This window comes from Pipistrellus hanaki (genome assembly GCF_964339955.1).
Source record: "Pipistrellus hanaki genome assembly, chromosome: X".
In the NCBI taxonomy this organism is placed as follows: domain Eukaryota; kingdom Metazoa; phylum Chordata; class Mammalia; order Chiroptera; family Vespertilionidae; genus Pipistrellus; species Pipistrellus hanaki.
In genome coordinates, this window is record NC_140524.1 from 58,699,222 (window position 1) to 58,725,418 (window position 26,197).

A 26,197-nucleotide genomic window follows, 5' to 3' on the forward strand; every position below is an offset into this window, starting at 1 on the left:
TGCTTATTAGAGGCTGCAAATATTTTTTTATAAAGAGAGAGAGAGAGAGAGAGAGAGAGAGAGAGAGAGAGAGAGAGAGAGAGAGAGAGAGAGAGAGAGAGAGAAAGAGAATAGCCCTGGCCAGGTGGCTCAGTTGGTTGGAGCATCGTCCCATACACCAGAAGGTTGCAGGTTCGATTCCTGGTCAGGTTACATATCTAAGTTGCAGGTTCCACCCTTGGTCTGGAAGCATAAGGGAGGCAATCAATTTATAATTCTCTCTCTCTCTCTCTCTCTCTCCTTCTTATAGCTATGAAAAATCAATAGAAAAAAAATCCTTGATTGAGAATTAAAATTGAGAGAGAAAGAGAGAGAGAGAGAGAGAGAGAGAGAGAGAGAGAGAGAGAGAGAGAGAGAGAGAGAGAGAAAGGAAGGAAGGAAAAAAGAAAGAAAGAAAGAAAGAAAGAAAGAAAGAAAGAAAGAAAGAAAGAAAGAAAGAAAGAAATATAACCAGAAATGAAGTGTCTCCTGACCGAATAAATAAACATTGCCTATAAAACATTCTTTTGGAAAAAATTTAAACCTAATCTAATCAGTTGCCAAGATCTAACTACCAATTCATAGGAAATACAAAGGTCAGATGGGGGAAACTGCACCACAGAATTCAAGCCACAAAATCCATATTCTGAAAATATCTATAGGACAAATTATTAATAAGTAACATGGATCAAAAAAGAGAAGGATAAATGGAATGAAAAGTCAGATCAACCAATTACAGTGTATAGATTTATTTAGATCCTGATTCAAAAAAACTCCAAAATAGTTTGTGAGACCTATAGAGAAAGGGAAATTTGTATAATAACTGGTTATTTAATGATGTTAAGAAGTTACTGTTAATTTTATAGGAGTGTTCATGGTATTCTAGTTATGATTTTTCAAAAAAAATCATAAAAAGATCCATAGCAGCATATTTATGGATTAATTGACATAATTTTGAAATTCCTTCCAAATAATCCAGTCAGAAGGATAATACAGGGTTATCCATAAGTTGATAACTGTGCAGCTGTGTGATAGGTATTTGAGAGATCATTATACTAGTCTTTTCTCCCTTAATCAAAATACTATCATTCTACTGAAAACCTGAACTGCATTAGCTGGCTTATTAGTCAAGTCAAATATTTTTTTAAAATATATTTTATTGATTTTTTAAAGAGAGGAAGGGAGGGATATAGAGAGCTAGAAATGTCGATGAGAGAGAAACATCGACCAGCTGCCTCTTTTTTAAAAAATTTTAATTTTATTTAATTTTAATTTTATTTAAATTTAATTTTAATACAATATTGTCTTTTTATTTTTTTTATTTTTTATTTTTTAATATGTTTTATTGATTTTTTTGCCCCCCTCCCTCCCATACATACCCTCCCTCCACAGAGTTTTATGTCCATTGGTTGTACTTATATGCATGTACACAAGTCCTTCGGTTGATCTATTATCTCCCCCAGATCTTCCTCCCCTCCTCACTGTAATTTGACAGTCTGCCTGTTGCTTTACTGTCTCTATATCTGTCTCTTGGTTCATCAGTTTATAATGTTCTTTATCATCATTGCACACCCCCTACTGGGGATGTGCCCGCAGCCCAGGTACATGCCCTTGACCAGAATCGAACCTGGGACCTTTCAGTCCGCAGACTGACGCTCTACCACTCAGCCAAACCGGTTTCGGCCACGTCAAATATTTGAGGCAGTCTGAGCTTACAGTCAACTATCAAGTTTTATTCCCACAAGGTGCATACTTTATAAGGATGTCCTCTTAGAAATCTTTGATAAAAATTGTTTATCAGAACATGGCTAAGAACAGGCCATAGGGAATCTATAAAGGAAACCACCTGTTGAATAATCAATGTATTTTGTTTAGGATTAGTCAACCAGTTATAAAACTTATTTAACTTTATTTTCACCCAGCCCACATATCTCTATTTGTTCTAAATGAATAACTTGCTAAAATTATTAATGTTTGCTAGAAACAAGAGACAGTTTCCTATCTAGCAAACTAATAATACAACAAAAAATCAAATGAAGTTATTCTAGATGACTTATTCCTAGAGGAAACCATCTGCTCCCTGGTGATTACCATTTTCTTTTCCTAGTATGCATAATACATTTATTTCACAATCTATCCTAGAATCTTGCCAGGGAAACATGCCTAGATTATAGTTCTGTATTGTCAGGAATCTATCTTTTTCTCTCTTTTATTTTTATATTTTTAAATTAAATTTATTGCAGTGACATTAGTTAATAAGATTAGGTAGGTTTCAAGTGTACATTTCTATGATATGTGATCTGTATATTGCAGTGTGTACCCACCAGCCAAAATCAAACCTTCCATCACCATATATTTGACCCCCTTTACTCTTTACCACCCCCAACCCCTTCCCCTCTGGTAATCACTATAGTGCTGTCTGTGTCTGAGTTTTTGTTTGTTTGTTTTTCTTGTTTGTTCATTTGTTGCTTTCAGTTTTACACCCACATGAGTGAAATCATATGGTTCTTAACTTTTTCTGACTGACATTTAACTTAGCATGATATTCTCAAGGTCCATTCATGTTGTCACAAATGTTGCAAATGTTGTACTCATGCCTATCTCTGCCCAATAAAGTCTCAAAACTTCTAAAATGATTCTAAAATTACATTTTCATATTTCATCACCCTAAGATGTAATTTTTTTGTCCCTGGAAACTTGACTCCACTGAGAGTTTGCATTTTGGTTGATTTAAAACTACATGTAATATTTATTCACAAGGCATAATTATTGTAAATACAATTCATAATATGGGGCTTTAGAAATGGCATAAAGGAATCAATGTGGACTGGAGTACAGAGGAAGAACTTTGGAGGGAGGTGAGATTGAGAAGAATGTTGAGAAATGTATTGAGATGTAAAATGCGAATTGACTGACTTCATTTTTTCTATTGTTGTCTGTCCCCATCTTTTCAGTTCTTGCTCCAAATACAGATTTTTTTCAAGCATTTTGTTATCCATAGTATCTTGGAATTTTCCATATAACAATTTTTTACTTAATCCCTTATTATTCTACCTTCCTCCCAGGCAAATAGTGCCCAGGGCCTCTTCTGGAGATAAGAGTCTGGGATTCAGGTATAGGTGGAGAGGCTGCCTGGGCCAACATACAGCTGTGCAGTACTCCTCTTGGAATAAGGCAGTTCAAGAACTAAGGGCTAGAACAAAGTGGAAAATGCAAAGGATGAGGACAAAAAAAACAAGAAATACTCCAAAATGAAAGGTGCACACCAGTGCCAGGCATGACCTAGAAAGCAGGTTTAAGTGGCACAGACAGGAGAGAGTTCTTGAGAGGACAGTAAATTCCAAAGGAAGAAGCTTGTTCTATAACCAAGAGAGAGTTTTAGAGTCACCTTAAAACTGATTTGGACAGTCCTTACAACATTCTTCAGGGTATAAATGATATTTTTAACATTTAACATCTTAAAGTCTTTAAAGAAAGAATGGTCATTTACAAAATCTACTACCAGAACAAATATTATTAATTTGCTTGAATAATATAGTCTGTTGCTGAAATAGTAAAGTTACCCTGGTAGCTCAGTTAATAAACATACATTTCCTGTAACCTACAATGTGTAAGAAGTAGCAATGCACCTTTGATATAATATATATATATATATATATATATATATATATATATATATATATATATGAAAAACAATATGATAGATATGATAAGAATGTTTAAGATACAATCCTGAGAAGCAGGGACTTTATAATTTTATCAGACAGATGAGATATGAATACTGAAATATTTGAATAATTATATGAGGTTGCACATAATGGTAGAATGAGTGAACAGTATGTTACAAGTGTTCAGAGAAGGGAGATAGTTCGAAATTGAAATAATTAGATGAAGCTCCAAAACCCAGGTCTTAAAGATTCTGATTTGAGGAAAATGGGTAGAAAGAGCATTTCTCTAAATTCCTTACAGGCAATGTGACTATAAATGTCTCCTTCTAGAACATACTTGATGAGCCAGATTGAATTCTACACAATCCCTTCTTCATTTTGCATTACAACATTTGCTGTTTCCTTTATGTCCACAGCCAATATTGGGAGATGTTGAATGAGTGACTTCAGATTTACAGAATGCCTTTGGGAACATTTTGTAAATGAAGGAAAAAACATGATCACCCCAAGGCTCTACAATGGTAATCACTACTAACTACAAATTTTTCCATCTGTCCTTTGGGAATCTCTTTCAACTTAAAGAAGGCAAACTTCTAAAGCTAAGGTTATAATAAAGCCCTTTTGTAGTAGACTACAAAAAAAGAAAGGGCTGTTCAATGGCTTCACGTTTGCTTTTGTTTGTAAGTCACAGAACAGCTGCTTTCTGGCTTGTTAATAAATTTCAGTGGGTGTCTTCTGCTTTTTACAGTCCATCAGCGTTTCTGGGAAAACATTGGAGTAAATCATGTAGTCAAGAGACTGGAGTTATATATGCCTTGGCGTTCATTCCCTACATTACAGTTAATGGGGACAATAGATGCCAAAAAGTCACACAATTCATTCACTTCATTTTGGAGACTCTTCTCTCAGTGGAATATAGTGGAATTTCACCTCAGTAAAGGTTGGGACAACTTTCAAGATTAGTAACTGTCATAGTTAGGAATGAATAGGCCATAATTTAGGAATAAGAAGTGATATATCATGCCAAAACCGGTTTGGCTCAGTGGATAGAGCATCGATCTGCCAACTGAAAGGTCCCAGGTTTGATTCCGGTCAAGGGCATGTGCATTGGTTGTGGGTACATCCCCGGTGGGGGGTGTGCAGGAGGCAGCTGGTCTATGATTCTCTCTAATCGATGTTTCTGGCTATCTATCCCTCTCCCTTCCTCTCTGTGAAAAATCAATAAAATATATATTTTTTTAAAAGAAGTGATATATCATGATTTACAAATATTCTTAATTGACTTTTAAGTCAATAATGCAGTAGGCTGTCTTTCCTAAGAGTGCTGCAGTAAGACACAATTTTAAACCCAAAGTAAGGTGGAAAAGGTCATGAAACTTGAGAATCTATGACAATCCCCTCAGGATTAATGTTAACCACTTGGGATTTCTTGTAAAACTCTTTGAGTTCCAAAGACAAGATCAAAATGTGTGTGAATTCCCAGTTTTCCACATGAAATATTATTATAATCCCTTAAAGCAACACCAAGTAAATAAATTCATTTTGTATCAAGTAAGATACTTATTTGATCAGAAACCTAGGAAAACCTCTACTACAACAAAGGCTAAAACTGAATCAAGTCTACTGTCTTTATTTTTTTTTAAATATATTTTATTGATTTTTTACAGAGAGGAAGGGAGAGAGATAGAGAGCTAGAAATGTGGATGAGAGAGAAACATCGACCAGCTGCCTCCTGCATACCCCCCACCGGGGATGTGCCCGCAACCAATGTACATGCCCCTGACTGGAATCGACCCTGGGACCTTTCAGTCCTCTACCACTGAGCCAAACCGGTTTCGGCTGTCTTTATTTTTTTGTTTGTTCGTTCATTCATTCATTCATTCATTCATGGGCATTTATTAAACCATTATGTGAGTTTTTCCAGATAAACAATTTCTTCCTCTCAAGAAACTTACAACCTAGTCAGAGACAAAATATGAACTTTGACAAATACAAATTTAAAAAAGAATAAAGAAATAAATGCTAAACTAGAAGTATAGTGAAGTATTTTCTAAGTACATAGAAAAAATAATAATAAATGAGTACTTTCCCTGAATTACGCCTGTGCTGGGTACTATTACACATATTACTTTAAATATTCCCCACAACTCAGTGATCTGCATATTATTTCGCATATTTTACAGATGACAAATCTGAAGCTCATAAGGAATGGTTTATTTCCTCAAGGTCATGCAGCTAGTAAGTGGTGTACCTGCAATGTAAACACAGCAATGCTTTACTCCAAAGCTTCCATTAAAGTGCTATACAATGGCAAGAATTCTCAAAGGATGCTGAAGCATATAGTAAAATAAGCACCTTTTATATGTCTGAAAGAGTGTAAGCATATCAACATTTTGTAGGATGGTAATATGATAATGTCAACCTGATTATATACAATCAGATGGTGATGGCAACCCAAGTTGCATTAGAAAACCAGCAATTTGGGTACTACTTTAATCATACATTCAATAAATATATGAGTATCTAAGTTCAGTTTGTTTTTTAAATATGTTTTTTATTGATTTTAGAGAGAGAGGAAGGGAGAGGGAGAGATACATTGATGAGAGAGAAAGATTGATCGGCTGCCTCCTGCACGACCCCTACTGGAGTTGGAGCCCACAACCCCAGCATGTGCCCTGACTGGGAATCAAACCAGTGACCTCTTGGGATGATGCCCAATCCACTAAGTCACACCGGCCAGGCCTAAATTCGGTTTTTAACATTTGAGATTGAGGTGTTTGAGAGACATACACATGGACTTAAAGAGAAGTTGGATTTGCAGGTTGTACGGCATCTGAAATGTATCAGTTGAAAATATTTGGAGGAAGGGGCATGTGCAGCATAATTGAGGCCAAAGGTATGAATAAGGTTATCTCCAGAGAGACTGTAGAATATAAAGAGGCTTTGGAACCAATATTTAATAAAAATAGGATTTTCATTACTTTGTGCAGTGCTGTCAAACTCTGATTTTAAACTGTTGGCAATGCTGTGGGAATGGGCTCAGAGAGGACTTCATGGAGACTTGGATCAGATGTTGGTGCCAAGCTCTGAGGTATGAGTATTATTTCCCTCTCTGTGAAGGTGGGCTGGGCAAATCACTTCTGAGGCATAGCAGCATAAAATGAAATGGTATGTTTGGAGAATAACAAGCCAATCTTTTATTACATAGTGCAAGGACTAGCGGGAGGAAAAGCCAGAGACCCTGAGACCAAATATGTGAAAAGTTAATCTATACACAATGGGGATTTGTTGAAGGTTTTTAGAAAAGTAATATCTATATTTATATTTCAGGGAAAGAATTCTGATATAATTAAGAGGGACTGACTGAAAATAAGATTGAAATTTTTATCCCTGTGTGATGAGATGACATATCAAGAAATGAAACTATGTTTCCTATATTTTCCTATTTCTTTTCAATTTCCCTTCTACCCAATTCATGCAGTGCCTCTCACTGCTTTGGGGAACAGAGAAAGATTCAAATCATAGCTTTTGAATTTTAAAACAACTTTAGTTACAGAAATATGGGTTGTTGAACTTCCAAAGCCTCAATCCTGATAAAATTGAAACTTCAAAAGTTTATGCCACAAATAGGATTTCTGGAGTAAGAGCCAGTCTTCCTATCCCAAACTAAAGATCCCACAATCTGGGGAGCAAGTCAGCAGGAAAGCAAGAGAGTGAGATGATAATGGGTCCCAGAAAAAATGGCCCTGAGCAATACTTTCCACTAGATGAAATTTGATGGGTTAGGGAGATGAAACTCCAGAAAAACTTGAGGAATAGAAGAACAGAAATGTTCAATGTGTCCCTTTCTGGGATGCCTGTCTTTCCATGTCCTCTCCCCTAGCAGGAAATAAAAGCAGAAAATCGAGATAGCTACATTCAGAGTCTAAAAAATATGTTTCTATCAACCTCAGAGTTTCCCATTTTTCTAAAAGATATGGGAAGAAGCCACATGTTGTCCAGGTTTTCAAGAAGAATAGGAAAGTAACTAGATGAAAAATTCCTTGTAATAAGGATGAGAAAGACTTTACAGTGATCTTCATGGGCCAAGGCATGACAGAATGGAATCATATCAATATGGATAGATAGATGATGAAGACAAAAAAACAGACGACTCACCAAAAATAAAAAATTAAGGAGAGAGATATGGATTTTGCAATGACTGAGATTATTGTATTGTTGAGATTATTCCTACAACCCACCTAATTAAGACCAGAGATCAGAATTTAAGTTCAAATGAAGGAAAAATAATGACTCACCAAAGTTTATAAACTCAGAACTTTTACCCACTACATCTGCCTCAAGTATCCAAACAATAACCCAGGATATTAAACAACACATAATTTTTTTTACAACTTATGCAACACCTGTATTTGAAAAATACAGCAATGCAGAAAAAGTTTGGAAATGAACCATCATTCCCTTATTCATATATAACCACTATAAACATTTTGTTATTTTTCATTCTAGTCCATTACTTTTCATAAAACAGATATTATAGAAAATATTTTGCATTTTAACATTATATTGTAAACATCTTCCTAGCATGTTAAATTCTATATAATAAAAGCTTAATATGCAAAGTGTCCAGTTGACCAGTCTGCCCTTGAACCAATCAAAGCATAATATGCTAATGATATGCTAAGGCCACTCAACTGCTTCCTATGACATGCACTGACCACCAGGGGGCAGATGCTCTGACCAGTAGGCTAGTTTGCTGCTGGAGTCCTGCCCATAGGGACTAAGTAAGATGAGCCAGACATGCCCTGGAACCCTCCAGTGGTCCTTCCCTGGCTAACCACCTTCTCACATCCCTCCCCAGCCCCAATTGTGCTCTGCTGAGGTCCCTCAGCCTGGCCTGCACCCTCTCGCAACCTAGGACCCTCAGGGAATCTCGGAGAGCCAGTTTCAGCCCGATCCTGCAGGCCAGGCCAAGAGACCCCACTGGTGCACAAATTTGTGCACTGAGCCTTTAGTATTCCATAAAATACCACTTGGTCTTTGTCAGAAGCAACTAACACATGAACCTGTAAATATTTTCAACCAATGCCCCCTGTGAAGCAGTTTTAGCACTAGGCCAATTCTGAATTAAGGGGAAATAAAGACAAGACTTCGGAGACATGGTCCTTTAGGGAGTTGCCAGACAGGTCAGAACAAATAATCAATTACAGTTCTTCTGAGTGAGGTCTGTTATGCTCCCTCAGATACCCAAAATGTGGGCTGTATTTCCACAGCTACTGCTGAGCTGGGGAGCAATCAATGGGGCTAGGTTAAGTGAAAACTCCACTACATTTCTTGTCCTTACTTAAAATCCAGTTTGGTTTTTTGTGTGTATATTTTCATTGGCCATATTTTTTATAATTATTTATCGATATTTTGTTGATTTTTAGGGAGAATGGGAGAGAGAGAAAGAAACAATGATGTGAGAGAGAGACACATTGATCAGCTGCCAGTACACGTGCCCCAACTGGGGATTGAGCCCACAGTTGGGTATGTGCCCTGACCAGGATTAGAACCTGTGATTTTCTGGTGCATGGAACAATGCTCCAACCAACTGAGCCACACTGGCAAGGGCCCACTGTTTTTTTTTAAATAAGTGTTCACTAGATGTTGCAAATGTTGGTTAATTTCCATGGCTCTGTAAAAGTTGTTTCTGACAATTTTTGCCCATTTTTCCATGTATTTTATAAAGGAGCAGAATCAGCTGCTCATCTTGCAATATTTGCTTACACTATTCCATGTTTTTTTTTTTTATTAATACAGCATTTTTTGTAATAGCCAGATCAAAACAACTTTTTCCTACTTTAATTGCATGGCATGTTAAGTGTTTGCATGATGGCAGGGGGAGGCAAATCTTTAAAACAAGGGCATAAATTATGAAGGTGCTCTTGTTTGAATATTATGTTACTATTAATGATACTCTTTTTTAAAAAATATATTTTATTAATTTTGTACAGAGAGGAAGGGAGAGAGATAGAGAGTTAGAAACATCGATGAGAGAGAGTCATCGATCAGCTGCCTCTTGCACACCCCCCACCGGAGATATGCCCGCAACCAAGGTACATGCCCTTGACCGGAATCGAACCCGGGACCCTTCAGTCCCCAAGCCGACGCTCTATCCATTGAGCCAAACCAGTCTTGGCAATGATGCTCTTTACATGTCAGATAAATGCTTTAGAGTAGGGGTGTCGAACTCAATCAGAGAAGGGGCCAAAATCTAAAATCCAGCCTAAATCGTGGGCCAAATGGTTTACTGAACAGTCATAAACTGACAATGTCATAAACTGACAGCGGAGTGCAGTGATGACAGCGCGGTGCGGGCCACATTGCAAGGCCTGGCGGGCTGGATTTGGCCCGCGGGCCTTGTGTTTGACACATGTGCTTTAGAGTGAAATATGAAAGATATACTTCTTAGTACAGTTCAAGAAATTTCCTGATCATCACCATTATCTTTATACAGATAATTTAGAAAATACCTGTCTAATCCAATATAAAATAAGTAAAACAGATTTATTATATCTAAGTTTTAACAGTATAAGACCATGTCTGTGATGAAAAACACTACCATAAAAACAAAATTTAGATAAAAATATTAATGTAAAATAATAATAATGATGCTAGTGAGATAAGAAATTTTCCAGAAATAGCTGTTGACCAGATGTAGGGGAAATAGAGGGGAGACAATGATAGACATTCTCCAACTCAAAAAAAAATCACTCCCCATTGTAAGATACGCAAGTATCAAGGACATTAATCAAACATATACCTTTAAAAATATGAAATGGACATTACCTTCAATAGGCTCTCATGTGAAATGCAATAGTAAAAAATGTCCATTTAGATTAAAAAACAACAACAACAGCAAAAAAAAAAACAAAAAACTTCCTGAACTTACCGACTTCTTTTGGTGACAGAGTGTAAAGAACTTTTGAAGTCAGCAAGCTGTTTGGTGAAGAGTGAAATATTTCAGATAAAGATGACAACTTGGTAGAATTGACACTGAATTTGCAGAAGGAAAGAAGGGAGATGGACGACAAAACCACTGGAGAAGCAGGACCTTCAAAGCACTGAATGAAGGATAGCTCTGTGATGTAAGTTTCCAAATGATCACAATCTTGAGAGTTTGAGGATTCAAAACAGACTCTAAATTCCAATTTTTTTCACACTATTTGCTTATTAAAATTTATATATTATGTTTTCTTCTTTTTGTTTTTGTACTTTACTGCTACAATTATTTACCGGTATATATCAATTCCTAGATAAATAAAATGTATGCCTATTTTGAAAAGGTATTAGTTCCAAATGCTATAACAAAATACCACAGTGTTAGTGCTTTAAACAACAAAAAATATTTTCTCACAGTTCTGAGGGCTAGAAGTCCACAATGAAGGCACCAACATGGTTGAGTTCTAATAAGAGCTTATTTCCTGGCTTGTGAACAGTCACCTTGTCAATGTGTCCTCACACAGCAGATAATGGAAGGAAAAGGGAGGAGAGAGACTACATGCAGCACTCTGGTGTCTCTTTTTATAAGGGCACTAATCCCTTGTTAGGGCCCCACCCTCATGATCTCATCTAAACCTAATGATCACTCAAAGGCCTTATCTCAAAATACCATCGCATTTGGAATTAAGGGTTCAGAGAGTACCCATATTTTCCGGTGTATAAGACGACCTTGAAACGAAAAAAAAGTCAACCGAAAATCGGGGGCAAAAGACCAAAATTGCACAAAAATTACCTGCAGATCTTGACAGCAAAGTAAGTCTTTTCTTTGAAGTGGGGGGTAGTCTTATACAGCGAATATAGGCCTAAACCTATGTTTTAACTGTATAATAAAATTAGGGGGTCGTCTTATACGCCGGAAAATACGGTACATAATTTAGTGCATAGCAGAAAAAAAATGTCATTTCTATTTTATTCTTCTTCTAAGTCATCTATTATTACAAATATTACAAATAATATATATATATATATATATATATATATATATATATATATATATATATATATATATCAGCTTAATTAAAAGATAAAGTCAAGACAGACAGTTGTTAATTAAGTGAAACATAAGAATACCAAAGTCTTAAGAGATTATATGTATTGTTATCTGAGGAAATGTTCCTCTGAGAAGTAGGTAATAGCAAAAATCAAGTTCTCTGATATGGCTAGAGCAAGTATTGGCAGTGAAGCCATTCCGATAGTGCTCCTCTGAGCAGATTTACTGATCCATTTTTGTCATCTGGACTGTATTGAGAGGTTTACTGAAGCATTGTGATTTCTTTAGATGGCAATTTTAATGAGCCAGCCATTTCATTTTTATTTTAACTCAGTGGCTTAATTCACTTACTAATTATTCTAGTTCAATGATCATTGGAAAGCCGAAGGATTCTGTGATCTACAAAGCTTTTGACATATGCATAATTTTCCATCATAGAAATTGCTCTTACTTCCAACTTGGGTACTGACAAAAACATCTTTTAAGAACAGAATTATAAATATAAAACTAATTAGGTCAAGATTATCTTTCTCACTATTGCAGGGTGATAGTCTCATCTTGTAATTAAAATTTATTTGGTTAAGATTAAATAGCTACAGACTTTCTTAACCCTGAGGTTGAAATGCTTAATTCAGAGAAACTTTGATCCCTTAATTATTCCCATCATAATGTACATTGAAGGGAATTATACTTATCATTAGCCAAGAAAATTAATCTAGTAAAACTACTGGAGTGAATCTTGATTATGATAGGTTTATAGAAATTATTTTTCTGGGTTTATATCTGTAAAAACAAATGAGCCCAGCCAGTGTTGATCAGTGGCTGAGCATCGACTCATGAACCAAGAGGTCACAGTTTGATTTCTGGTCAGGGCACATGCCTGGATTTCTGGCTCACTCTCCAGAAGGGGGTTTGCAGGAGGCAGCCAATCAATGATTCTCTCTTGTCATTGATGTTTCTATCTCTCTCTCCCTTCCCTTCTCTCTGAAATCAATAAAAACATATTTTAAAATAAAAGCAAATAAAATTGATTAGTAAATATGTGGAAAGCAAATATTTCTAAAGATGATTTCATACTAGAGAGGGCTGTCCTCTTAAGGATTACTTAATTTGGAAAGAGGCATGAAGACCTGGCCAATGACTCCATCCAGCAAGATATATGTCATTTGTGGAAAGTCATTGTGCAATAGTAGGGAGGTTCTAGAGTTCTTTGTCACTTATAAATAGACTAGAGGCCCAGTGCACATATTTGTGCACATTGAAAATAAATTAATTAGAAGGTGTCTAACTGGGTGGGACTGGGCAAGATGGGCTGGACATGCCCTGGAGCCAATCTCCCACAGTCCCTCTCCGGCTGGCCATACCTGGGGTGGTGCAGGGGCTCAAAGAGTGTCTGTAGAGTGAGGTCTGGCAGGTGGGGTCCCTCAACCTGGCCTGTGGGGATTGGGCTGAAACCCGCAGTCTGACATCACCCTAGGGATCCCAGAGTGCAAGAGGGCACTCTGCAAAGTTGCTGTTGCTAGGCAGCTAGGCAACTAGGCAGCTCCTGCATTGAACGTCTGCCCCCTGGTGGTCAGTGGGCATCATAGCTACTGGCTAGTTGGCTGATCACTTAGGCTTTTATATATAGAGAGAAAGATTTTCCCTGGTGAATGCTATGTTCTTTTATGTAGATGTCAATTCTAGTACTTCATTTATAGCATAATAAGTTATAGGGTAGAGGAAAAAAAACTTAATTTTAAATACCAAATAATTCTAAGAGACATCTTTAAGTAAATAACCCTAACCCCACTCTGAAGCACAAAGACAATTGGTAGTAAAGTGGAACCTAAGCAGAAGAAATCTTATTTAATTAAAAGTTTCTGCCTCCACTATTGGATGTGATGTAGGAGAAAAATACACTTGAAATTAAGTTCATTGACTTAGATCATGTTGTTTAATTTGGTTTGACTCTATTATATGCAACTGATAGATCTGGGAATCAGTTACATCAAGCAAGGAACAACATTTAAATATTTGAAATAAATCGTTAACTCACTTTTGCAACCTAGATGAAATGACCAATATGTATTATTCTATGATTTCATAGGACTATAACCTTATAATGTCATTTTACCACAAAATAAAAATTTTTGAACCAGTAACAACAAAAATAAATGCCAACCCAGGTCTCCATTATCTTAGAAAGTTACAAAACAAGGTCTTGTTTTGTTTTTGTTTAAATAAAGCATTTAGTTAACTGTCTTTTAAATAATAAACACAACAGAACTGAGCATATGATGAGTAGCACTTTTCTTGTCTTTCAGACTATGTACCCATATTAATCAAATATAGTACACTGTAATAAAAGTGGCAAAGATTTTAGAAAAGAGAATAAAGTGTATCAAAAATGAAAATCAGGAAATTTGCTCTAACCCTGTGTAATACATTAACTGAACTCAACCAATTAATAAACATGCACTTTGACCCTATAGGAAATCAAACTGGGTTTAAGGTCTGTTAGACATCCTAAGTGAAATGTGATAAAGAAATATATAGACTAAAGCTGTCAACAGAATGTCATGTCTTTATACTTGTCTATTTTCATGAAAGTTTACTCATTGGACTTGAGAGCATGGACTGTATCTTACCTACTTTTTGTATCCCTAATTTTTTTTATATACCTTATTTATTTATTTTTTTTTATCATAGTGTCTACTTCATAGTGAAATATTCAACACATGTTTGTTAAATGAGTGGCTGAACAGATCCAAAAGAACTGTTTGAGAAGGGGAAAAAAATTAGTTCATCTTGGGTTATGCATGTGTAGGGTTATTTGTAAATTACAATGCCCATCAACATTGAAGATGTTTGTTGAAGATTTTTTTTTATTGAACTTCCAAGGTCATTGTGACCATATCAATACTCCAAATGGTAGAGCCATGATAGAACTATTTTGTGTATGTGTGCTTTTAAAATATATTTTTATTGATTTCAGAGAGGAAGGGAGAGGGAAAGATAGAAGCATCAATGATGAGAGAGAATCATCAATCAGCTACCTCCTGCACACCCCCTACTGGGGATGAAGTCTCAACCTGGACTGGAATTGAACCCTGGACCCTTCAATCCACAGGCTGAAGTTCTATCCACTGAGAAAAACCAGCTAGGGCCATGATAGAATGTTTTTCAGTACAACATCAGTTTGATCAAATAAGCTACAAAATTAACATGGCAGCAAAATGGGCATGGACTCAGAAGTTTCTGTCTCTCTGTAGGCATTACCATGACAATAGAATCTTTTCATGGAAAGATATGGCAAAACCATTCACTAACTTCCTTGCTACTAAATTGGACAGATGCTCACATAAAACAGGTAGATCAGTTGTATACAGACACATATGTTGAGCCTCGAGGGTTATCTCAACCTTTGCTGTAAGCAAATCTTGTTGTTTATGTCTAGTAACTAAAGAGGATGTAACATTTTAATAAAAGTAAGACAAAATTATTATTTTTAATTTTGTGTGTAAGAACCTTAATGATTATGTGTGTAGGTACCTCAAATAACAAGAATCATTGAAAATATTATGTAAACCCATGGCATTTTAGAATATTTCTATTATCACCATTGAAAATATTACCTTTATATTTAGATATAAAGAAGCCATAATTCATGCTTCCATCTTTCAGTTAATTGCTCATTAAACATGATAATTCAGGATGCTGTTTCTCAATAGAATTGTTGGTATTATAACATTGTGATCCTGAGAAATTATATTTAATGAGATCCCATACCACTTTGCCATTTATGGAAGTAAAGATCTGGAACTAGAAAGGACTCTCCAAACTTCTTGTCTTTAAACAATCAGCATATTACTATGAAGATTTTTTATGGTGAGGCAACAAAACCCCAGAAAAGTTGATACTTACTCCATATATTAAAATTTGTAAGTGGTAGGATGAAAAGGACTGTGTGTGTGTGTGTGTGTGTGTGTGTGTGTGTGTGTGTGTGTTAATATTATTATTAAAACCATTGCCCTCTATACTTCTTGTCCAAAATTGAATAGCTAATGAAGAGAAGATGCTGGTTACTCTATATTTTCTCCACTCTCATACATAGTATTAAAATTTTCAATTATCTTTAGGATACCTGGATTTCTTATAAGGAAAATATTTAAGTTCAATTCAAATTTCAGACTAAATAATGCCATGAAAGCAATCCTGCTGTCAACATCTCTATGCTGATCCAGCATTTCACAGATCTTCCAAATTCATGTTTCTGTACCTCAATGGAATAATATGGGTGAGAATAAATCCTCTTTATTATCATATGGGTAAGAAGAACATTGTCCTCATAGCATTTGTGCTTCTACAAGTACCATAAAGCCAGAGAACTGAGCCTGGCATTCTGAACAAATTAAACTAAAAGCACACAAATAAAATATTATCTACTTAATAATTCAGTTGGGTGGAATACCTAAAATTATGTTTTGGAGGCTAATCCTCAAAAAGTGTCTCTTTAATCTAGGGGTGGGGAACATCTGGCTGAGGGCCATATAAGGCCCGCAAATTCATTTGGTCTGGCCCTGCCAAGGTATTAGGGCTGACTTAATTAAATGTTTGACTAAATATAGCAGGATAATTTTTTAGTCGATAATTTTGTATGGTCCAAAAATTATGTTATAAATATCCAAATGGTCCTTGGCAGAAAAAAGGTTCCCCACCCCTGCTAGTAAGCCATGGTTGGGTAGCTCAGTTGGTTAGAACATTATCCTGATACAGTAAGTTTCCAGGTTTGATCTCCTGTCAGGGCAGATACAAGAATCAACCAATGAATGCATAAATAAGGGGAACAAAAAATCAGTCTCTCTCTCTCTCTCTCTCTCTCTCTCTCTCTCTCTCTCTCTCTCTCTCTCTCTCTCTCTCTTTCTCTCTCTCCCTTCCTCTCACTCTAAAATAAATTTCAAATTTTAAGAGTATTTTAAGACCACATTAATTAGATAATTCCAATATTCATAGTTTTCTCTTCCTACCCCCATCACTTAAATCACCTTAGTTATATCCATGCATGTTTAAATTTTAGATGACCATAAAGGGTCTTCTAGCTCTGAGTTTGACTTATTGATAAGTACCTAAAGCAAACTGACTTTTCTTTGTAAATATATAGAGCCATCACTAATTCCTGTCTCTCAAATACAGGGTGGGGCAGAAGTAGGTTTATAGATGTGAGTATGCAAAACACTTTATTCTTGTAAAATTATTTATGGTATTACTTTCCATTCAAACAACTGTAAGCTTACTTTTGCCTCACCCTGTATATCTAACTTAGAATCTACTTTATTTCTCAAAATTCTATCTGTTACATTGCATCAAATTCTTAATTTAACAAACAGGTCTTATGTTCTAACTATTAACATCTCTCAGCATAAGATGCTACAATAAACTCAAAGGATTTTCCTTTATACTTCCATTTTTCATACTAAAATGAATTATTCCAAGAAACCTAAATCTTTATCCTAATTATATTATAAATCCTAGTCTAATTAAACATTATCCTCTAAAATAGGTAAACAGTAACTTTAGTCAGGACTAATAAGCATGAGTGAATACATTTCTACAATAGATGATGAATATCACATTGTATGTGGAGAAATTAGTAATTTCTGATCCAGAGGCCTACAGGGAACATTTGGAATGTTAAGAGACTACATTAAATGATTACTTAGACTCCTTGCAACATGTCAGTTCAATCTGATCCAAGAAATTTTTGTTCACTTAGTCTGCATGACATAAATAACCACTTGCTAGTACCAACCTTGTAATTACTACATGAGAACTTGAGCCTCCTATTGAAACTATTAGTTGATTATTATCAACTACACTATAAGAGAGATTAGATTTCTTCTAAATTTTCAGAATATCAAAACAGGGAGTAAAGGTCCTAGATTTAAGATCCTGAGAAATCTTGCTCCTTTTGTGCAATTCCTCTCTTGATTAGCATAGCAAAAGTAATGCAGTGATATATACAAAATATAGTAAATTTACTAATTTATTCTTTGTGTAGTACTTAGTCCATCCCCTAAATTTCCTGTATCAATTAACAAATGTATGAAAGAAAGAGATGGAGGAAGGGAAGAAGGAATTAAAGTCATATTTAATATTAAACTTTAATTCTATTGTGTATCTGTTCACATTTTTTAATATAGTTCCTGACTGAGGGATTAATAAATATAATTTTATCAAATGTTAAAACTTGTGATGAAATCATTTTATCTGTGCTGGCTAAGATTACAGCCGGAAAATTAAGCCAAAAATTATAATACTCTTGACATTTTTCTAAAGAGAGTTATAATAAATTGCTGAGTGATAAAATAAAAATAATTCTGTTCATGACTGGATTTTTATTATCTGAAAAGAGTTTCCAAATTGTCAGTTATTGTTCCTCTAACTATTTTGGACTGAAGATGATCTAATGTGAAAGCTGGGCTTTAAGACCCAAATGATTCAAAATCCGTGATTAATGCTTTGCAGCTACTAATTGAGATTGAATCTTCCCAATTAAAAAAAAAAACTTTCATCTCAAGTTTTAAAATGATTTTTCATATGGTTTATAACCCATACATAGAATTGTTTTGTTCATTATAATGTAAAAAAATGTGAGATAAATACTAGATGCTATGAACACTTTAGAAATTTTACTCATAAATTGTAGCAAAATTCTGTTTTATCTTTATTGTCCAAAATTGTCATATAAAATTAAATTCTACTTAAATATTGAAAATAATCATTCACATTCATTTAGGAATGATAAGATACTTGGAGTCACTGACTTCTTTTATATCTTTTTATTGACTTTAGAGAGATAAGAAGGGAGAGGGAGAGAGAGAAACATCCATGTGAGAGAGAAACATTGATCTACTGCCTCCTGCAGGCCCCTGGGAATCTAGCCTGCAACCAGGGCATGTGCCCTGACTTGGAATCAAACTGGAAACATTTTGGTGTATAGTATGATGCTCAACCGACTGAACCACACTGACCAGGGCTGGAATTATTCACTTCTAGGTATGAATATCCATACCCCTGAATGTTGAAACAAAAGAATGAAAAAAGGCACACAATGTTAAAGCTTATGCCATTTGAATTATATTATTTTCTAATGGTTATTTTTTCCATAATAGATGAGCATGGAAAAGAAGGCAGAGATATATACCTCCTGTAGAGACAATTATGATGCTCAGTTAATTTCACATGTAAGTCAACTTATTAAAGGTTATTCTGGCTTCTATTGTGTCAGCATATTCCTCAAAGCAGAGAGCCTGTGACATGAAGGTTCCTCAAACTTTCAATATCTTCTTATTTCTAATCGTCTTCATCTCCATTTTAGTTCACTCACCACTCCACAGGCACACCCTAGACTTGTGATCTCCTGGAACACCTGAACCCTGAAATATTATATTAAAATATCACATTTTCTATACAGGTGTGGGCAAACGTAGATTTATGGTTGTGAGTATGAAAAACACAGTTTATTCTTATATTATTATTTATTCTTGTATTATGTATCTTCCCATATGAACAACTATAACCTACTTTTGTCCACTCCTGTATTTATAATCTTATTAGGAGCCTGGTACACAAAGATTCATGCACTTCTATTGTGTAAGCCTGACCTGCACCCTCTCCAATCTGGGACCCCTCAGGGGAGCCATCTCCAATCCAGGAGTTTCTGTCTGTCTTTGCAATCACATGAGCAAATTGTCCGAGACCCCAACCCAGTCTGGTTTGGTGCTCACAGAATAATAGAGGTCTTTTTTTTATTCTTTGCTCCATTGATGGAGATTTCCTAGAAATTGCAGTATTTATTCCCTTTAATTTTTCCTCGACACTGTGACTTTACTTATGACTCTCACCTTTGCTTTCCCTCCATCTCCCACCCACAACAGTAACTTGTTCCAGGTTCACTTTGCTCTAGTGTCTAGGAGATCCCACAACTTGTCTGCCACCAGAACTATGATTCCCAGTATTCGTGGTGATCCCTGCACTCTTGGTCTCTGCTTCTGGTCCAGGGGCTGCACGAACCAAGAACTGCGAACTCCAACCACACCCAGACCAGGCTGACAGGACTGCACACTCCAGTGGCATCCCTGGGACCCTGGCTGCTAGGCGCCAGCGCACGCGCCCCAGCCACAGACTAAGCTGGTGGGGTCCCGGATGCCCACCACGTGGCCCTGGTTACACGGAGGGTGGTTGGATGTCCTACCCCACCCCCAGCCGGCCACTCAGTGCCTGAAATGTGTGTGCTGTCCACAGGCCCACTATCTTTGTCAGGTTAATTTGAATACTCATTCCTGATTGTGGGAATTGCCAATGTATGCTCAATTTACATATTTGTATATGATTAGTATAGATTTTTCTTCCTCAATTATGTACTCCTCTGTTCTTCTGCCATATAAACACAGCTACTTTTTTCCTTAACCATCTTACAGCACAACATCACATGGGCCATCACATTAAGCAGTCTCTTGCCTAAATCTCAATATTCCTTTTACAACAGATCTAATGTATCATCTGACTGGCAATACATCAATCATGGATCGATCTATGTGTCCAGGACTATATCTGGTTACTGGAGAAAAGTAAGAAACTGTGAAAATCAGTGGCACTATAAATGTATGGTCTCCGGCTTCAAGTGAAATCTTATTGCTGTCTAATAACATTTCATGGTTTTTCTACATACACCTCTATTCCAGCCTCCATAGTAGTGATTTTAAATCTTCTGCTTTTTCCTCAAGTCTCTCATGTCACCATATCCTCCCTGCTCTTGGAAAACCTTACCTCCTGCTTTCCAGAAGTTAGAATCTAACAACAGAAAATTGCAAGAAGATGAGTGCCTTTTCAAGAGTATAGTCATACAGACAATGGTGGCTACCAAAGTGAAAGAGTGTTAGGGGAGGATGAAGAGAGTAAAGGAGGTCAAATATATGGTGACAGAGGGAGAGGACTTTGGGTGTTGAGCACTCAATACAATATACTGTATTATATAGTTTACAGTTGAAATCTACTTATGTTATTAATCAAATTTATTATTTAAAAATTAATAATAAAAAGTATAGTCCTGGTGCATCAACCCATACCCTGTCCAACACTCTCTGGAAGCTCATCCTCTTCCAGTGCAAGGACTATGCAATATTATGTTTGTGTTACTAACCTGAGCCATTTACTTTTCACTCAGTTAAATATCTACCTAAAAGGATGCTAAGAAGTAAATACATTTTCAAATATAGACAAATATATATTAACTAACAGATTTTCAATAAGGGATGCATATTATTTCAGTGAAACAATTTTTTTTAAAAAAAACTGAGTTGCTAAAAGCAACAGCAAAAACATAAATGCCTATATGCATGACTCATAGACACAGACAATAGTGCAGTGAAGGTCTGGGGGTGGATGGGCATGGGGATGAGGTGGATAGTATCAATGGGGAAAAAGGGGGGACATCTGTCCTGGCTAGTTTTGTTCAGTGTTTAGTGTCAGCTCTTGGACCAAAGGGCCATAGGTTCAATTCCTGCTCAAGGGCATGCATCTTGTTGCAGGTTTGATCCACAGCCCCATCTGGGCATATACAGGAGACAAAAAATAGATGTGCCTCACAGCAGATGTTTCTGTTTCTCTCTCTCCCCTACCCTCTCTTTCACTCTCTCTATAAACAGGTTTCCTTCCTGCTCTCTGTGGCTGTAGCCATCTTGGTTGGGTGCCCAACATCCTATAGTGATGATTTAAAAAAGTGTGTGTGGGGGGAACATCTGTAATACTTTCAACAATAAAGATATTTTTTTTAAAAAAAGCAATAGAAAAAAATAGTTTTAAAAAGTGGTCAACAATTATCCCTAAAATAGACAAAATTGACTATACAAAATAAGAAAAAAAAAAGATAATGACTAGATTTAAGGATATAATAACACTAGAAGCCCAGTGCTCAAAATTCATGCATGGGGGGGTGGTGTCCCTCAGCCCAGCCTGCACCCTCTCCAATCTGGGACCCCTCGAGGGATGTCCAACTGCCTGGTGGGATCAGGCCTAAATGGGCACTCGGACATCCCTCTCACAATCCAGGACTGCTGGCTCCCAACTGCTTGCCTGCCTGACTTCCCGGTTTCCCTTAACTGCTTCTGCCTACCAGCCTGATTACCCCCTAACCACTCTCCTGCCAGTCTGATTGATGTATAACTAATCCCCTTCCAGCCTGTTTGCCCCCAACTTCCCTCCTCTGCTGGCCTGGTCACCCCTACTGCCCTCCCCTGCAGGCTTGATTGCCCCCAAATGCCCTCCCTTGCAGGCCTCATCCCTTCCAACTTCCCTTCCCTGCTGGCCTGATCTCCCACAACTGCCCTCTCTTGCAGATGTGGTAACTTCCAACTGCCCTTCCCTGCTGGACATCTTGTGGTGACCATCTTGTGTCCACCTAGGGGCAGGATCTTTGACCACATGGGGGCAGCCATCTTGTGTGTTGGGGTGATGGTCAATCTGCATATTACTCTTTTATTAGATAGGATAGAGGCCTGGTGCACTGGTGGGAGCTGGCTGGTTTGCCCTGAAGTAAGTCCCAGATCAGGGTGGAGGTTCCCTTGGGTCGTGGGGCAGCCTGGGCCAGGAGCCTGTGGTGGTTTGCAGGCCGGCCACACACCCCCAGCAACCTAAGTGGAGGCCCTGGTATCTAGGGTTTATTTATCTTCTAAATTGAAATGTTGTAGTCTGGAGTGGAGCCAAGCCTTCTGCTTGCTCCGTGGTGGCAGCCATTTCTGTTGGAATTTATCTTCTATAATTAAAACTTTGTACCCTTAAGTGGAGGCCTGGGTGGGCCTGGGTGTGCAGAAAGCTTGGCTTCCTCTATCACTGGGGGCAACGCTAACCTCCTGCTCTTTCCACCTCTGTGGCTGCCACCATTTCTGTTGGAATGTATCTTCTATAATTGAAACTTTGTAGCCTTAAGTGGAGGCCTGGGATGGCCAGGGTATGCGGAAAGCTTGGCTTCCTCTATCGCCAGGGAAACCCAAGCCTCCCTCCTGCTTTCTATGGTTGTAGCCATCTTGGTTGGGTTTATTTGCATACTCACTCCTGATTGGCTGGTGGGCATGGCTTGTTGTCTTAGCGGCGTGTTGGTTAATTTGCATGTTACTCTTTTAGTAGGATGGTGAAACTACTGCTGGTGGGAATGCAGACTAGGGCAGTCATTGTGAAAAACAGTATGAAGTTTCCTCAAAAACTTTTTAAAAAATTAAAAATGGAACTCCAATTTGACCAAGTGATCCCACTTCTAGGAATATATCGTATCCAAAGAAACCTGAAACCCCAATCAGAAAGGATATATGCACCCCTATGTTCACAGCAGCACAACTTACAATAGGTAAGATTTGGAAACAGCCCAAGTGCCCTTCAGCAGATGAGTGGATAAAAAAGCTATGGTACATTTACACAATGGAGTACTATATATTTTCCACAGCATGGAGGGATCTGGAGAATATTTTACTGAGAGAAATAAATTAGTCAGAGAAAGATAAGTATCACATGATCTCACTCATAGGTGGAATCTAATGAACAAAATAAACAGATGAAAAAAATAGCTCCAGAGACAGAGAACATGAACAATGAATTTTAGAGGAAAATGGGTGTAGGGGTGTGTGTGGAGAGGGCAGGAGGCAGAGATTTACCAGCAAACTTATATGCATATATGCATAGCCCATAGACACAGCCAATAGTGTGGTGAAGGTTGGGGGGGGGGGTGTATGTGGGGGAGGAGGGGTCAATGGGGAATAAAACAACAACCAAAAAACTAAAAGTGGACATTTGTAATATTTTTAACAATAAAGATAATTTTTAAAAAATCACTAAAAAACCAACACAGTATAACTAAAATACTAGACAAAACTAACATTTAATAAGGAAAATGGTTAAACAAGGTTAAAATAGTGTAAGGTCCCTTCTATTCAGGGACAAGAGTAGAGATGATGATTAATTTTTGATAATTATGCATATTGACAATTGAAGGGTAATGACAAAAACAATATAAATGTAATATTTAACTTCCAAGGCAATAAAGTATGGAACAGGAAGAAAAAGAAAACTCAATAATTCAAATAAAAGGATAGAATAGAGGAGAAAAAAACATGGAAAGTAAAAAGCACAAAATATGATGGTATAAATATATCCAAATATATTAGTTATGTAAGAAATGAAAATGCACTAAATTTACCATTAAATTAAAAAAAACAGATTATTACAATATGTTAAACATATACATGCAACACTAATGGTGGGAAAGTAAAACGGTACCAACACATGAAAAATAGTTTAACATTTTCTTATTTTTTTAAAAATTGATTTGAGAGAGAGAGAGGAAGGGAGAGGGATGCAGAGAGAGAAACATCAATGTGAAAAACAACTGATCAGTTGCCTTCTGTACATACACCAACCAGGTACCAATTCCACTATTCAGGTATGTGCCCTGATTTGGAGTCGAACTGGAAACCTTTTGGTGTGCAGGACAATACCCAACCAACCAAGCCATTCTGCTGGGCAACATTTTCTTCTAAATTTAATTATACATTACCATATGATACCACAATTATAACCCTAAGCATTACCTAAGAGAAATGAAAATATATATTCATGAAAAGAGTTTTATATAAATGTTCATATCAACTTCATTCGTAGTACTAAAAAAATGGAAAAATAAACAAACGTCTATCAATGAGTTAATATGTAAATAAATTAGTATATATTCATATAATGGGATAATAGTGAGCTATTGATCAATGTTTATTAAACTATACTCTTAAAATAGGTACATGTTTTTAATGTATATAAGTTTACCACAATAATAATTTTTATCCAGCCATATTGTTCTAACCACCTCCCATTCATCCCATGGGTAAAGGAAAGAGTCTCCCATCCTAGTTAGTATGAGATGGCTGAACGCATGACATCAACATGAGAGACAAATGAGACTGACAGGAGTGGATTGGTCATACATTTTCTGGGGAAAGAGGATACTGCACATTATGCAGGGCTGCATAGGGGCTGGACTCAGGAGTAGAATGACCTGGCATAGGCTTTGGTAGGCAGGCCTACCCATTATAGTAATAGAGGGTGAGGTAACTCCTGAACAAGTGGAACACTGTATCACTCAATAAGAAACAATATAAATATCTGAGGAAGGAGAAAAAATTGATTTCTATATTTACCACATTATAGTATTCAATACTGATTTCTAGATTTACCACATTATAGTATTCAAAATGTCCACTTCATAGTGATATATGCCTATATTAAGGGGGGGAAAGCAAATAATCCTTTCCCCTAATATTTACATGGTAAAATAAGATTGTTTTAGAGTAATAAATTTGACAGTAAAATAGTAGACAAGTTTTCAGGCTAATTTAAGTTGGCTAATTAAAATAAGCGAATATTCTAGAAAAATTAATTGCACTGGACAAAAAGCTGTTCCTAAAGTGTTAGCTAAAATTTTTATTGGTAGTTCATCTCATGATAAAATCTCACAACAGGAAATTAACCTAAAGCACTCATATTATAGTGCAAAAAATTAAAATTTAAAAGCTATCAAGACTATATTATAAAATTTCAAAAGCCTCTTAATATTTAAATCAAAAAAGGGGGAAAGTAGAAGAATATCATGTAAGGAAAAATATCCTGTAAGTAAATTACATCTAGAAAATTTGTATTTTAGAAAATTAATTGTAATGCTAACAGCAAGACACCCATGAAAAACACACATAGTGTCAAAACAAGCCAGAGGAAAATCATTTGGGCAAAAAATGAAAAAGGATCCCAAGTCAAATTTATAGAAAATATTCCTTTATTAACTTTTTGTTGAGAATATGTTTGTATATTTTCAGAAAACAACTCGAAGACCATGTGGATTCTGGCAACAGAGAGGACTACTCCAACAATGAAGACACAAGAGAAGCAGTCCAGAGATGGAAGACGCTGAGGACGCCTTGCCATAATAGCAGTCAGTAGCTGTTTATCACTGCAGGTTGCCCAGGACCAAACCAGAGAAGGTTAGACCTGCATTACCACCATTTGTCCACCATCCAGAACTGAAATATCATTGCTGACATGTACACATAAGGAACTGTTTGACATTGAAATTGATCTCAAAAGAACTCCTGGCCCCGAAAGAAACTCACTACAGACTGATTCATATGCCTTTCAGCATAACGATTATTGCTTGTCTCATTTTTGATTCTTATATTTCCAATGGGACATGATCTCACTCATCTAGGGGAAATGGTGAACAACATAGACTGATAAACAAGAACAGACCAAGAGATAAGGAGCCAAGGGTCAGAATGTTGGACCTCAAAGGGAGAGTGGGGATAAAAGGGAGACATCAACCAAAGGACTTGTGTGCATACATATGAGCCTAACCAGTGGTCAAGGACAACAGGGGAGTGGAAGCATGCATGGGGTTGGGTGT